Source organism: Callithrix jacchus, chromosome 5 (genome assembly GCF_049354715.1).
Source record: "Callithrix jacchus isolate 240 chromosome 5, calJac240_pri, whole genome shotgun sequence".
In the NCBI taxonomy this organism is placed as follows: domain Eukaryota; kingdom Metazoa; phylum Chordata; class Mammalia; order Primates; family Cebidae; genus Callithrix; species Callithrix jacchus.
Window position 1 is genome coordinate 132655807 of NC_133506.1, and position 10623 is coordinate 132666429.

The window sequence follows — 10623 nt, forward strand, 5'->3', positions numbered from 1 at the left end:
TGTTGGCCAGGCTGGTCTTGAACTCCTGACCTCAAGTCGTCCACCCGCCTCAGCCTCCCAAAGTACTGGGATTACAGGCGTGAGCCACTGCCCCTGTCTGTTCCAGGCTTTGAAGTTCTGGTTTTCCTTTTTGAAGTTGAGATAACCTCCATTGGCTTAGTTGATCCTATATAAATGATTTACAAATACCCTTTCAGACTTAGCAGAAATGATTTATTATCTCTTTAAGCACATTATTTGCTAAGGTGTATTAGTTTTCTAATGTGTCATAATAAATTACTCCAAAACAGCCACTTAAAATAACACACATCTATTTCATCAGAGTTTCTGTGGCTTGGGAATCTGGGCATGGCTGAGCTGAGTCCTGGGTGGAGTGTCTCTCCAGGCTGCAGTCAGGTGTGTTCCAGGCCTCTCCGGGGTAGCACCTGCTTCTTTGCTCACTTACGTAGTTGTTGTAGGAGTTGGTTCCTCACAGGCTGTTGGGCTAAGGATCTTGGTTTCTTATAGCTGTTGGCTAAAGACCACTTTCTGCCCTTCGTCATGCGGAATAGGCCTCAGAGCAGCCCACAGAATGGCAGCCGTCTCCATCAAAGGACGCAAGCAAGGACAGCCGGAGAGAGCGAGAACAAGATGGAAGCCGCAGCCTCTCATAACTTCATCACTCTGCACTCTGTCTATTAGGTGCTAGTAACTAATTGCAGCCTCCCCTCAGGGGAGGGGATTGGTGGGGAGCATCTTACAAGGCTGCCCACCTTGTCCAACCTGTCATACCAAGACTTACATTGAAGGTGACAACTGGGTCCTATATTCCCAAGCCCCACATCCTCCAGACCCTCGCTCTGTTTGCTCATAATGGATCTGTACAACTCTGCTGGCAGCAGGAGGTGAAGCAGCCTCTGTTAATGACATTGAGAATTTTCCTGACAAGCCATGGCATCTTGTCACCACTAGGATTCCTGATGATCATTGTCAAAAGGGAAATGAAATGGAGTGAAGTGCAGTATGGCCGAAACCCTTTTCCTAGGCTGTCTCGCACTTGCTATGTGCTATAGCATTCATTTTTAGTTTTATACTTGCTTTTTTGTTAGAGACAGGGTCTCGCTCTGTTGCCCAGGCTAGTTTGCAGTCGCATAATCATGGCTCACTGTAGCTTCAACCTCTTAGGCTCAAGCAATACTGCCTCAGCCTCCCAAGTAGCTAGTAATTTTTTTTTTAATTTTTTGTAAAGACAATGTCTTATTATCTTGCCCAGGCTGCCCTTGAACTCCTGGGCTCCAGTGAGCCTCCTGCCTCGGCCTCCCAAAGTACTGGGATTACAGGGATGAGCTACTATGCTTTTTTTTTTCCCCTCCCCCATGGGAAGTTTGTTTTGCTTTTATTCAGTTCTTGTGTCTATACATAGACTTGATCTTGGTCGGCTCTTTGGATGACTGGATACCATTAAGGTCATCTCTTAAATTCTTGGCATTAGTTGAGTTAAAGATGAAATGGGGGCCAGGCTTCATTTTGGGAGGGTGAGGTGGGAGGATCACAAGGTCAAGAGTTTGCGACCAGCCTGACCAACATGGTGAAACCTCATCTTTACTAAGAATACACAAATTAGCCAGGTGTGGTGGTGGGCACCTGTAATCCCAGCTATGCAGTAGGCTGAAGCAGGAGAATTGCTTGAATCCGGGAGGCGGAGGTTGCTGTGAGCCAAGGTCACACCACTGCATGCCAGCCTGAGTGACAGAGCAAGACTCTGTCTTGGGGAGAAAGAAAAATAAAGATGAAATGTGACAATGAAATAGAGTTTAATTTTTATGCTTGTCTTATATATGCTGTTGAAAAATGTTGTCCTGATACTTCCAGCTAAGTAAATGCCTCAGCTGGGCCTCCCATGGGTGTGTGCTTGTGTGTGTGGATGTCCTACTCTTTTATTGCAAGTTTCATATTTTCTGTATTTAGATTTGGTTTAGACCTTGAGCAATGTTTATTGAACCACAGGTGTTTTTCTCTGTGAGAATGAAAGCACTCCTCTCTTCCCTCCCGAGTTTTCCCATACCCCAACTTGAAAGCCTTCAAACGTGTGCTTTGACTGCCCACACAGATTTCTTTCCTCTAGAAGTTTTTGTTGGCTGATTGGTTGGTTGTTGACTTACAGTAAGTTCCTTGGGAGTTTTGGGTTTTTTTTCCCTTTATTTTTCTTGAGGTGGAATTTGGCTCTTGTTGCCCAGGCTGGAGTGCAATGGTGTGGTTTTGGCTCACAGCAACCTCCACCTCCTGATTACAAACGATTCTCCCGTCTCAGCCTCCCGAATAATCCCAGCACTTTGGGAGGCTGAGGCGGGTGGATTATGAGGTCAAGAGATCGAGACCATCCTGGCCAGTACGCTGAATCCCCGTCTCTATTAAAAATACAAAAATTAGCCAGGTGTGGTGGCAAATGCCTGTAGTTTCAGCTACTTGGGAGGCTGAGGCAGGAGAATCGCTTGAACCCAGGAGGCAGAAGTTGCAGTGAGCTGAGATTGCACCTCTGCACTCCAGCCTGATGACAGAGCAAGACTCCGTCACAAAAAAAAAAAAAAAAAAAAAAAAAAAGAATGGATAAACAAAGTGTGGTTTCTCCTGATGGAATAACATTCAGCCTTAAAAGAGAGTTATCCTCAGGCCAGATGTAGTGGCTCACACCTATAATTCCAGCACTTAGGGAAGATCCTGAGGCAGCAGGATCACTTGAGGTAAGGAGTTTGACACCAGCCTGGCTGGCCAACATGGTGAAACCCTGTCTCTACTGAAAATACAAAAATTAGTTGGGTGTGGTGGCATGTGCCTGTAATCCCAGCTAGTTGGGAGACTGAGGCAGGAGAACTGCTGGAACCCAGGAGGCGGAGGTTACGTTGAGCAGAGATCACACCACAGAATACTAGCCTGGGCAACAGAGCAAGACTGTCTCAAAAATAAAAATTAAAAAAAGAGTTATTCTCAACAAACTAAAAATAGAATTACATATGATCCAGCAGTTTCACTTTTGGGCATACACACAAAACAGTTGAAAGGGTCTCAGAGATACTTATTCACCCACATTCATGGCAGCATTATTCACAATCACCTAGCAGTGGGAAAAAACTGAACGTCCTTCAGTGGATGAAACAAAATGTATGTCCGTACAGTGGAGTATTATTCAGCCTTGAAAGGAAGGAAATTCTGACACAGGCTACAACATAGATGGACCTTGAGGATATTACGATGCTAAGTGAGATAAGACAGTCACACAAAGACAAAAGTGTTTGATTTCATTTATATGAGGTACCTAGAGTAGACAAATTCATGGAGTCAGAACGTAGAATGGTGGGCTGGTGGGGATAGAAGAGTGGGGAGGTAGTGTTTATTTTTTGATTTTGAGACATGGTCTTGCTCTGTCACCCAGGCTGGAGTGCAGTGGCACAAACAGCTCACTGCAACCCCCAACTCCCGGCCTCAAGCGATCGTCCTACCTCAGCCTCCCAAGTAGCTTGGGACCACAGGCACATGCCACCACATCCAGCTAAATTTTTTTTTATTTTTTGTAAAGACAGCATTTCACCATGTTACCAGGCTGCCTTTGAACTCCTAGGCTCATACAGTCCACCCACCTCGACACCCCAAAGTGCTGGGAATACAGACATGAGCCAGTGTGCCTGGCCTACAGTACAAAGTTTCTGTTGTGCAAGATGAGTTCTGGAGATGGATGGTGGTGACGGTCACACAGCGTTATAGTGTATTTAATACCAGTGAAGTGTACACTTAAACATGGTCAAGATGATACATTTTATGAGTAGTTTTTCACAATTAATGTCTGGGCATTAGCCGCTCATGCCTGTAATCCCAGCGCTTTAGAAGGCCAAGGCGGGCAGATCACCTGAGGTCAGGAGTTTGAAACCAGCCTGGCAACGTGGTAAAACCCCGTCTCCTAAAAATACAGAGATTATTTGGGGGTGGTGTCGTGTGCCTGTAATCCTGCTACTTGGGAGGCTGAGGCCCAAAAATCCAGAACTTCTTGAACCTAGAAGGTGGAGCTGAGATCGAGCCACTGCATTCCAGCCTAGGCAACAGAGCAAGACGCTGTTTTTAAAAAAAAAAAAAAGAGGTGGTCCTTGGGTACCTGAGACACAAGCACTCATGGAGCCCTTCCCAGTTTTGTTTTGTTTTTTTGAGATGGAGTGTTCCTCTGTTGCCCAGGCTGGAATGCAGTGGCACTATCTCAGTTCACTGCAACCTCTGCCTTCCGGGTTTAAGCAATTCTCCTGCCTCAGCCTCCTAAGTAGCTGGGATTACAGACGTGCACCACCATGTCCAGGGACTTTTTGTGTTTTTAGTAGAGATGGGGTTTTGCCATGTTGGCCAAGCTGGTCTTGAACTGACCTCAAGTGATCTGCCTGCCTACGCCTCCCAAAGTTCTGGGATTACAGGTGTGAACAACCACACCTGGTTGAGGACCACCTTTTAACTTGGGGATTCACTAGGACTCCACATGTTGAACTCACAGTGACATAGTAAGAATGCACAGCCAGATTATAAGGAAAAGGACTCAGGCAGAGTCTGCAGGAATCCAGGAACAGGCTTCCTTACACCCTCTCCAACCCCCGAGGAGTCACACAGAACACGCTCTTCCCCCAGCAACAAAGATGCAGCACCACGTGTGTATGCCATGTTTCTGCCCAGGAAAGCCCACTAGAGACCCAGCACCAAAGGGTTTTACTGAAGTCTGGGCACATAGGCAGCCTCTGCCCGGCTGGTACCAAAATCCCTTACTCCAGAGGGAAAACAGGTGTGTATTTAGCATTAGCCACAATGTTTACTAACCAGTCTCAGGAAGCCGAGCCCTCTTATCAGCGAGCTGTTGATGAGGAATGCTCTGAGTCCAGAGTCTAGCCAAGGGCCAGCCCCGCAAACAGACCAGTCTGGGGCCTGTGGTATTAACTTCTTTCTTCATGTTGCCAAATCGGTGTTAAGTAATGTGGGCTTATAAACAAGGTTAGATTACTTCCTCCTTATCACAAACAATATAGGAAATCCCATAGAGGACAAAGCCTTGACATAAACTAGCCCTGGTTTTATTTTTGTTGGGCATTTCCTTTAGAGCCACAATTTTTTTTTCTTTTTTTTTTTTTGTGACAGTTTTGCTCTTTTGTCCAAGCTGGAGTGCAATGGTAAAATCTCAGCTTACTGAAAACTTCGCCTAATTTTTTTTTTTTTTTTTGAGACGGGGTCTTGCTTCGTCGCATAGGCTGGAGTGCAGTGGGGCGATCTTGGCTCACCTCAACCTCCGCCTGCTGGGTTCAAGTGATTCTCTTGCCTCAGCCTCCCTAATAGCTGGGACTATAGGCTCTTGCCTCCACACCCAGCTAATTTTTGTATCTTTGGTGGAGACGGAGTTCCACCATGTTGGCCAGGCTGGACCATTTTGTCTCTTAGTACTCACGTTTGAACCTACTCGACCAGCTCCTGAGATCTTACCAGGAAGATGCTGATTACCAGCTCCAGGTGTTTCCTATGTATTGGGAGCCTGCCTATCCCTGGCACCAGCTGCAGCCAATGATCCTTTTAGAGACACAGTTTCTGCCTGACCATCACCTGGTGGTTGCTACGACCTGGTAGGGGCCCTCCCCTGCCCTGCTCAGGTCTTCCTAACTACCTACTCTAACACACTGATTTATGTCTTTGCCTGCAATTTCTGTCTCCCTGAATGTATAAAACCAAGCTGTAAGTGACCACACTTTCTCAGGATCTCTTGAGATTGTTCTCCCAGCGATGGTCACTCATACAGGCTCAGAATAAATCTCTTTAAATGACTTACAGAGTTTAGTTTTGTTCATCAATGTGGTTGTGAATGTGGATTATGTTTATTGGTTAAGAGATAATTAACTTTGAAAAGTTAATGTCTCATTAAAATGTAACGTAATTACTTTGGCTTGTTTGGATTATTTTGTTTGGGTTTCCAGCGTGTAAAATAATTAGACAGCTATTTTTCTCTACAACTCATATTTCTTTCTTTCTTTTTGAGACAGAGTCCCACTCTGTCGCCCAGGCTGGAGTGCAGTGGCGTGATCTCGGCTCACTGCAACCTCTGCCTCCCAGGTTCAAGTGATCCTCTTGCCTCAGCCTCCTGAACAGCTGGGATTACAGGTGGGAGCCACCATGCCCAGCTAATTTTTGTATTTTTAGTAGACACAGGGTTTCACCATGTTGGCCAGACTGGTCTCAAACTCTTAACCTCAGCCATGAGCCACCATGCCTGCCCTCATATTTCTTTTCTCTCTCTCTTTTTTTTTGTTTTTAGGCAGCATCTCACTCTGTTGCCCAGGCTGGAGTGCAGTGGTGTGATCACGACTCACTGCAAACTTTGCCTCCCGGATTCAAGCAATTCTCATGCGTCAGCCTCCTAAGTAGCTGGGAATACAAGTGCATTACACCATGCCCACCACAGGTTTTGCCGTGTTGGCCAGGCTGGTCTAGAACTCCTGGGCTCAAGAAATCCACCTGCTTTAGCTTCCCAAAGTGCTGAGATTACAGGCGTGAACCACTGCACCCAGCCTACAACTCATATTTCTTGATAAATATCGGAAACATATTCCCTAGAAATCTCCTCACTTGACGTTTTGTGTGTTTTTTGGTCCTTGATCCACAATATACTAAATCTTAATAGTAGGATGTGTATTTGTGGTAAGGTGGTAGGCCAAGAAACTAATGTTTCAGTGGCTTTCAAACTTCACCTTTTTTCAACTTTGTGTACAAATAGTCTGAGTGTGCCATGGACGCGTCCCTGCTGACTCTGGCTGTGATTATTCGTTTTCTGAGCTGCTATTCAATCTGGAAGGCTTGGTGTTCTTATCAAGAGTAGTTCTGCCCTATTTCTATGTGGTAATTTAAGAACAAGGAGATTGCAGCTTTAGAGAAGTCTAGTCCAGAGGAGGTTCCTTTGAACACTTATTTCAGTTCACAGGTCCTCTTTCTTTCTCTTCCTGAAAATGTTGTCAGATATTTTGAATTCTTCAATCTTTTTTGTTTACATTCTAAGCCTCTTTAATTTTTCTTTTTATCATTGGCTTAGTTCTCTCAATTTTAGATCTTAAAAAGGGATTTTTTGGGATAATTGTCACTGAATCGAAAGCAGTTTGATGACTCATATTGTAGACACTGAGAACATGTTGAGGAAGAAACAGATGTTTTCTTCTCTGCTTCTTTGTTTGTGGCTACAGCCATTCAAATGAAAGAGGGGTACAGTGAGTGTCTGTGGGTGGCTCGTTGGTGAGGTAGCCTGCGGAGTCCATGTGCTGTGGGGGGGCTGCTGCACAAGGTGCCTGGGCTGGGTCTCCTCCCACAGGTGGCTGCCCCCCAAGCTGTAGCCTACTCTGCAGGAAATAATTTGTTTGGCAGCCTGAGCTTGCTTTCCACTGAAGAACATTGCTGAGCTGGGCGCAATAGCCTATAATCCCAGCACTTTGGGAGGCTGAGGTGGGCAGATCACCTCAGGTCTGGAGTTTGAGACCAGCCTGGCCAACATGGTGAAACCCCGTCTCTACTAAAAATATAAAAATTAGCCGGGAGTGGTGGTGCATGCCTGTAGTCCCAGCTACTCGGGAGGCTGAGGCAGGAGAATTGCTTGAACCTGGGAGGTGAAGGTTTTGGTGAGCCAAGGTCACACACACAAACACACACACACACACACACACACACACACACACACACACACACACAGAGAGAGAGAGAGAACATTGCCTTGGCACCGGCAAACCCGTTGACTTAGGAACCATTTTGGCCTGTCTCATTATTTTACAGAAGGAAGTGCCTTGGGTTAGGTATACAATGGTTCCCCACCCCCCTTCCCCCGAGAGATCAGCTCTTTCATTTTATCCCTTTCTGAATCAGAAACCATTGAAACCAGTGAAAGAATAGCTCAACGCAGGGCATTCACTTCTATTAAACATTAAATCCTTAATATGCTACATTAGCCCAGCACATTTCATACAGTGCCGTAGTGCCCTCCATGGCTTGACTTTCCAAAGTGAATTTTCTCTGTCTAGAGACATGATTAATATATACTGAGTGCTTACCTCAAAAAGGTATATAGGTGAGCACTCAGTATATATTAACAATGTCAGAGTTTTGCTCTTGTTGCCCAGGCTAGAGTGCAATGGCACCATCTCGAGTCACCACAACCTCCACCTCCCAGGTTCAAGTGATTCTCCTGTCTCCACCTCCTGAGTAGCTGGGATTACAGGTATGTGCCACGACGCCCAGCTAATTTTGTATTTTTAGAAGAGATGGGGGTTTCTCTGTTTGTCAGGCTGGTCTCAAACTCCCCACCTCAGGTGATCCACCTGCCTTGGCCTCCCAAAGTGCTGAGATTACAGGCGTGAGCCACTGTGTCTGGCCTCTTTCTTTCCTTTTTTTTGTCTCTTTTTTTGAGACAGAGTCTCATTTTATTGCCCAGGCTGGAGTGCAGTGGCACTATCTTGGCTCACTGCAACCTCCACCTCCAGGGTTCAAGCTATTCTCCTGCCTCAGCCTCCTGAGTAGCTGGGATTACAGGCGTGAACCACCACATCCACCTAATTTTTATGTTTTTAGTAGAGACAGGGTTTCACCATGTTGTCCAGGTTGGTCTTGAGCTCCTGACTTCAGGTGATCCGCCCACCTTGGCCTCCCAAAGTTCTGGGATTACAGGTATGAGCCACCACACCTGGCCCAGGTGCTCTTTTATTTTAGTTTTTTTTTTCCCCAGGTTCTCTTTAAAGCACGTCACAAGTTAATTATCAACTAGATACCATTATGCCCATTTTATAGATGAGAAAACCAAGGTGCAGAGAGATCAAGTAACATGTCAAAGATGGCAGAGCTGGTAAGTGCTAGTGCTGAACTAAACTTCAGTTGGTGTTTCAGGACCCAGATGATCGGCAGCTACACATCAGCTGTGTGCCACAGGTGGCTGTCACCAAAGGATGCCAGGATCGTACAGCCAAGCCAATATGAAGCCAACTAGGGAGAGTGTGGGAGGCAGAATAAGGACCTCCCTGTATTTGTTCATGTCCTAACTGCTGGAACCTGTGAATATGTTAGTTCCATGGTAAGGGGGAATTGAGGCTGCAGGTGCAATCAAGGCTGCTGATCAGCTGATTTTGAGATGGCGAGATTCTGCAGAATTAGCTGAAGGGGTCCAATATAATGTCAGGTCCTTACAAGTGGAAGATGGAGGAAGGAGGGCAGGGACAGAGTCAAAGTGATGCAGTGGGACAAAGATTCAATCTGCTGAAGACAGAGGAAGGGACCACAGTCATGGAATCTAGGTGGCCACTGGAAGGTGGAAGAGGCAAGGGAATAGCTTCTCCCCTGGAGCCTCCGGGAGCAATGCAGCAGCCTTGCTGACACCTTACGTTGGCCCCAGGAGACCCATCTTGGACTTCTGACCTCCAGAAGTGTAAGATAATAAATTTGTGTGGCCTTTAAGCCACTCAGTGTGAACATTTGCTAAAGCAGCAGTAGCAAGCTAATACAAGGAGAGACGGATTTTTAAAAATCTCATCTGAGCTGGGCACGGTGGCTCACACCTGTAATCCCAGCACTTTGGGAGGCTGAGGTGGGTGGATTACCTGAGGTCAGGAGTTTGAGACCAGCCTGGCCACATGGCAAAACTCGTCTCTACTAAAAATGCAAAAATTAGCCAGGCATGGTGGCGTGAGCCTGTAATTCCAACTACTTGGGAGGCTGAGGCAGGAGAATCACTTGAGCCTGGGAGGCAGAGGTTGTGTCATTGCACTCTAGCCTGGGTGACAGAGCAAGAGTCTACCTCCAAAAAATAATAATAATACTAATAGAGTATGCAGGAAGATATGTGTAGGTTATATGCAAACACTCTGCTATTTTATATCAAGGACTCGAGCACCTGTGGGTTTTTGTATCTGAGGGAGTCCTCCTCCTCCTCCTCCTCCTCCTTCGTTCTCTCTCTCTTTCTCTTGACAGAGTATCACTCTGTCACTTAGGCTGGAGTGCAGTGGCATGATCTCGGCTCACTGCAGCCTCTGTCTCCTGGGTTCAAGCAATTCTCCTGTCTCAGCCTCCCAAGTAGCTGGGATTACAGGTACCCACCATCACACCGGCTAATTTTTGTATTTTTAGTAGAGACAGGGTTTCACCATGTTGGCCAGGCTGGTCTTGAACTTCTGACCTTGTGATCCGCCCACCTTGGCCTCCCAAAATGCTGGAATTACAGGCATGAGCCACTGCCCCCAGCCTGTCTTCTCTTTTTACTAGGTATCTGGCTAAAGGGGTTTTCTTGGAGCTAGTACTGAAGTGGTATCCTTAAGGGAGGTAAAAAGTCCAAAAGCTGGCTTCAGTGTCCAGTAAGAAATCACTTAAACTGGCATAGAGGGAAGGATTGCCTTTGTGATGATTACTATGAAATCCTTTCCAATTAAACAGCCTTCTTTGTGCTATAGTCTCTTTGTATTGGTGGGGCCATTCATCTGTGGGTAATAGCCAGCTCGAAATGGATTGTTGCTGCTATTAATCTTTTTTTCAAGAAACAAATGACACACATAATAACCTGTTTGAAAAAGCCCTTTAATGGTACATTATTATTTGTTTCTAGCTACAGAAGAGTGA

The 10623-nt window shown here is 46.1% G+C and overlaps 1 protein-coding gene across 6 annotated transcripts in view; it reads left to right on the forward strand.

Annotated features, from left to right (window-relative positions):
• Positions 1 to 1787, forward strand: part of MFSD11 (major facilitator superfamily domain containing 11) — a 40092-nt gene extending 38305 nt beyond the window's left edge. For 3 of the 6 annotated variants that reach the window (XR_013536011.1, XR_013536012.1, XR_013536017.1), the window contains one exon: positions 508 to 1787. The gene's annotated coding sequence lies outside the window, so the exon portion shown is untranslated. The remainder of the gene's footprint in view (positions 1 to 507) is intronic. The other 3 variants (XR_013536014.1, XR_013536013.1, XR_013536016.1) reach the window with 1 other exon arrangement.
• Positions 1788 to 10623: the final 8836 nt, after the last annotated feature.